Source organism: Triticum dicoccoides, chromosome 2A (genome assembly GCF_002162155.2).
Source record: "Triticum dicoccoides isolate Atlit2015 ecotype Zavitan chromosome 2A, WEW_v2.0, whole genome shotgun sequence".
In the NCBI taxonomy this organism is placed as follows: Eukaryota; Viridiplantae; Streptophyta; class Magnoliopsida; order Poales; family Poaceae; genus Triticum; species Triticum dicoccoides.
Genome location: NC_041382.1, coordinates 558,476,026 through 558,481,390, shown reverse-complemented (window position 1 = coordinate 558,481,390; position 5,365 = coordinate 558,476,026).

Genomic DNA, 5,365 nt, shown 5'->3' with positions numbered 1-5,365 from the left:
ACATGTGTGAATACATAGACAAAACAGAGTATCCCTAGTAAGCCTCTACTTGACTAGCTCGTTAACCAAAGATGGTTAAGTTTCCTGACCATAGACATGTGTTGTCATTTGATGAATGGGATAACATCATTACGAGAATGATGTGATGGACAAGACCCACGTGTTAGCTTAGCATTATGATCGTTTACACTACAAAAAATACACTTCCGTGATGATACGTGTTTGTCACAGTAGGTCGCGTTTTTTGTCATGCATGTACATCCATGACAATTTTATGACAAAATCAAGATAGTCATACCTGTGATGTCGTAGAAGTGTTTCATGACATTACCAAAATTATCATCACGGAAGTGTCCACTTCCATGACGATAAATCGCGCGTCACAGAAGTGCTTTCGTCAAGGGTGACCGACACGTGGCATCCACCGTAACGGAACGCTGTTAAGCTATCGGGTCGGGTTTTGGATCCGATAACCCGTTAACAGCCCCGACCAATGGTGATTTTCCATGTGTAAAACCATCATTGGCTGGAGGAAACACGTGTCGGCTCACCGTTGGGACAGATGTCATCCGCTCATTGGACCGAAGGCGCCTATGATACGGCGACACGTGGCACGGCCCAACAGAGGCCCATTGCTGTGAAAAGGCTGGCCCGTTTGACTTGGTGAAAAGGTGGCGGGCCGGCCCACGGAAAGCCTGTTAACGGCCTGTTCGCATATAGCCCATTTACAGCCCGTTACGCCCTATCCGAATTAGACCCAATAGCGTCATCTGGGCCGTCCAATATGATTCAGCCCGTTTTAACTTCCAGCCCATGTGTGGCCCATGACTTCTTTTGGCCCATATGAGGACCTTTGTAACTCTTGGCCCATTAACGGCCCATGGTGAAACATGTCTGTAATGAACGGTGTATCACTTTATACCCATTAACGACCCGTTATTCCATTGGGCCGTTTCTAGCCCAAGTTATCTTTCGGCCTTCTAAGGGCCCATTGATTCTTGGGCTCATTTGTAGCATTCGGTTACATACGGCCCGTTACTGTCATTTTCTGCTTGTGGGCCAAATTCAGTCCGTCGTTACAGTCGGCCCGTTTGCGGTCCGTTAATACGTTGGGTCGTTTTCATGTAAAAAAACCCGTTGGGCTGTTTTCATAGAGTTATCAAACACGGCCTATTAACGGCCCGTTATGGTCCATGAATAGTACGGCCCATGATTGGGGAAATGATGATACGCCCCATAGAAGGCCCATGGATCCTACGGCCCGTATGAGGCTCATGGATAGTACGGCCCGTAGAAGGCCCATGGATCATACGGCCCGTAGAAGTCCCATGGCCCTACGGCCCGTAGAAGGCCCATGGACCCTAAGGCCCGTATAGAAGGCCGATGGATCCTACTGCCGGACGAAGGCCCATGGATCATACGGTCTGCATGAGGCCCATGGTTACAACAATCCGTGTGTTGCCATGATTATTTTGGCCTAGTTACCAAAAATAGGCTATTGTGGCCACTAGAAAAAGAATTCCAGTGACTACAAGCAAACAACTAAACAAGACAATAAGGAAATAAATAAGCAAGCAATTAACGCTAGCCTATTACCTCTATTACACATATTACATCCACTGGGCATCAAAGTTCGCCACCAATGCAAATATAGGGAACAAAGCAGCACATTACATACACTGGCCGTCAAAATTGGCCCCCAGTGCAAATAAACGCGGCAGCAAAACAAGAGCATAACTGAAACAATTTCAGAAGAGCTCAAGAAACGTTATCCTAGGTATCCACCATGCTGGCAATAAGCTTAGCAAGCTGATTAGCTTTGTCCTGTTTGGCGCTAAAATCCTCCAACGCTTGCTGTTGCACCAGAAAGTATGCATCTGAATGCTCCAGGGACTTCCGCAGTCCTTCCGCTTCTTGTCGCAGCACATCTGATCGATGTCTTTCAGCTTGTAGTTGAGACTCAAGAAACCGAACTGATTCAGATAGTGAGTTTGAATAGATTGTGCAAGCGGTAGTGGCCAGTAACTCGAACACTAAACCAAGACAGGACTTTGGGGTTGTCTCGCTGTCTTTAAGATAGTCTTCCTTAGCTGTTTTCTCAGCTTTGTTGGAGACCAACAAGGATGTGTCACTATCTTGAACCTTATCTGCATTACTTCCTTTACCATTGCTTAATAAGGCACTCTTCCCCAATATTCTGTCAGCATTCTAAAAGAAGAAACAAGCAGACACATAACAAGTTTAACATGTACAAGTATATGAAACTCATTTCGGTGAACCAGTTCATTAGTAAGGTGGACAGGATTAAACTACCAAGTCTTCTATTGCCAAGTACTACTACATAATAAAAGCATCAAACAAACATATATCTATGTCCTATGGTCACTGCATTGTCTTGCTAAATCAAAATAGAGACACGGTTCAAATCATATCAGTTCAAGACAAAGCAGCAGTGAAAGAATACAAAGCATGGGAAACTGCACGACACAACAAGATTTCAGATGGGTACCACGGGTCTACATGTACAACAACACTATTGACTCTGTTGTGATGCTAGTAATGTGCATGATATGAAAGTCAACTATATACACAATTGAAATTGAAATCAACAAAGCTATTGATAAGAGCAAACCCGTTAAACAAATATGCGTGAACATACCTGCTGTGCCATTGGAGTTTCGATTGGATCCTTCAATTTAAAAATAAGTTTGTATGAGTAAATACAATGATACAAGAGCAAAGCAATCATAGTTAAAAAAGGCGTGCGTAAGCGAGCGCTTAAGCGCCCCTAGGCTCTAGGCGTTGGCAAAACGCATTGCGCATAACTACGCATAATCTGTGCATAACTGCGCATAAGCATGCGCTCTGGTCAGTAAAGCGCAAGGCGGTGGCAAAACGCACAATTAACGCCTAGCGCTTTTTTGAACTATGATAGCAATGGAATCTTAAATTAGAACAGTTGTTCTTCAGGTTTAGGCACTTGTTCTACATGAACAGAGTACAGTAAGACGCAAGAATATAATACTTAAAAATAGAAAATGAGCTCATAGACCTTACCACATTCTTGGTTTGGGACCAGTACAGAACAAGGCGTTCCCAGTCATCGTCCAGTAAATGTGTCTCAGGAGAACGTAAGGGAATTTGATGAGTTTCTTTGCCGGTGAAGTACGTTTTCTTCAGGTAATTCCAATACTGCCACCAAGCATTTTGAAGATAGCAGAGGTATTAGCACAGGTTACCTCATCCCGAGTTTCCAAATCGGTCCTTCTCTATAAAGAAAAATGGGAAATTTTGCTATATTATAACCATCATGGAGGTAGGATGTATGGGACGAAGCAAAGTAATTGCCATGAATAACATTACTTACACATAACTCCTGGACAAACACCTGCAACTGGCATTTTCCTTCATCTTTAGTATAATATTTCCAAGATGGGAAGATACGCACATACGATTTAACAACATCAAATGCGCTAGATGTTAAACTACGACTAGCTGGTTGTGCTTCCTCCACAGGAATAGGCGTACTAACTGGTGGAGTTGGGGTTCGCCGTGATAGTACTGGCCCTTTGGGCACTGGAGCTGCCTTACTAACTACTCTTGTTTGGGAGCTCTGTGGTGGAGATGGTGCCGTGTCAACAAGAACTGGGTTACTATCGGCTGGGGTCGGGGTTAGATTGGGTGAAGCTGGTTCTCTGTCCATCGCAGTAGGGGTACAATCTGCAAGAGTTTGGGTTATGTGTGGTAGGCTGGTTCTTGTGCATGTACAACCGGGATGCTATCTCCACCAAGAGGTAGCATTGTTTTATTTGAAGACCGTGTTTTTAGTCCGCTAGATACTGGCATCACCCACTCCAATTCAAATGGCTGATAAACAGGAAACATAGTTGAATGTACAGCCATTGTATGAGAGACAGATGCAATAGATAGTCTGGAAAAAAGAGGGCATGAAATAGTTGACATGTTTATTGTTTAACTAAAATGGATAGCATGACATAATTTCACATATATGATGTATATCTAAACTGGATAGCATAGCATAACATAATTCAAAGATATGATGAATAACTAAACAGGATCGGATGACATAATTCACCTACATGTTATCTAAGTAATCAGGATCGCATCATTTAATTCACATATGTGATTTATATGCTAAACAGAGGGCATTTGATATGATGTCTGAACTAAGAACATGGTGTTGAATATTGTGTATATGATGTCTAAACTATGCAATGGAAGATACCGTATGTATGATATGAGCAGTATAACCGTGCCAAGTTAGAGCATACACCTCAGTGGGGGAATAGGACTGGTCATCTATCTCTGAATCCATCTCTGAGGAGCTATCGGGACCCAATAAGAGATCTGCTTTGACAGGTAGCACTGTCTGCTCTGAAGGCCTTGTTCTCACTCCAGATTTTTCCATCTCCCACCCAAATGGCTGATTCACAGGAAGAGTAGTTTAATGTACAAACATTGTCAACAAATGGAAATGTAATGAAGAAAAGGATGGGCAATATATCATTCAAATATATGATGCCTGGTTAAACAGGATCAGATTGCACATTTCACATATATTATGGTTGGCTAAAAGACATGAGACTGCATAATTCCCATATATGATATAGAAACTAAATAGGTGGCATTACAGAACATGTCTAAACTAAGCAGATGACATATATGATGTCAAAAGTAGGCACTGCAAGGCAACATATGCATGGTATGACTAACATCATCATGCCAAGGTAGAGCAAACACCTTGGGGGTAAATAGGAGTGGTCAGCCGGCGTCTGAATCCGCCTCAGAACAGATATCTTCCTCTTGATTACAATCTGGAGAGGGGTGGGGAGGGTTTGCCATTGAACCCACCATGGAGCAATGTCTGCATGACATTGTATTGCCGCGCAAAACTCTTCTCTTTTTCTCTACATGTTCAGCATGACTGTGTACAATGTCTGACATGCATACGAAAAAAATATGGTGAGATTATGTAAGGAGAGCATGCATAAATTTAGAGTGATGGTAACAACCAGTGGATCGACGTTTTTCCGTTGAACCAAAATAGCCCTAATGGATCGACGTGAATGTATAGTAATAAGTGATGCAACAAGTGTACAACCTCTTTGCCGTAGCCGTGTCGACCTCAACATCATTGGGTTGGTCGCTGAAGTAGTTGAGGCAGAGGTGGCTGTCGAAGGTGTGGAGGAAGATCTGAGGAATCTATAGACGGCGTCCAGGGCACTGCTCTGTTGTGATGGATCGTTCTGTCATTGGAGCAGCTCTGGTGAGTCATAAGACGTCAAGGCTGAAGCAGCACAAGACAGACATCGTCAATCTCAAGTGGGATTCTAATAGCATCTCC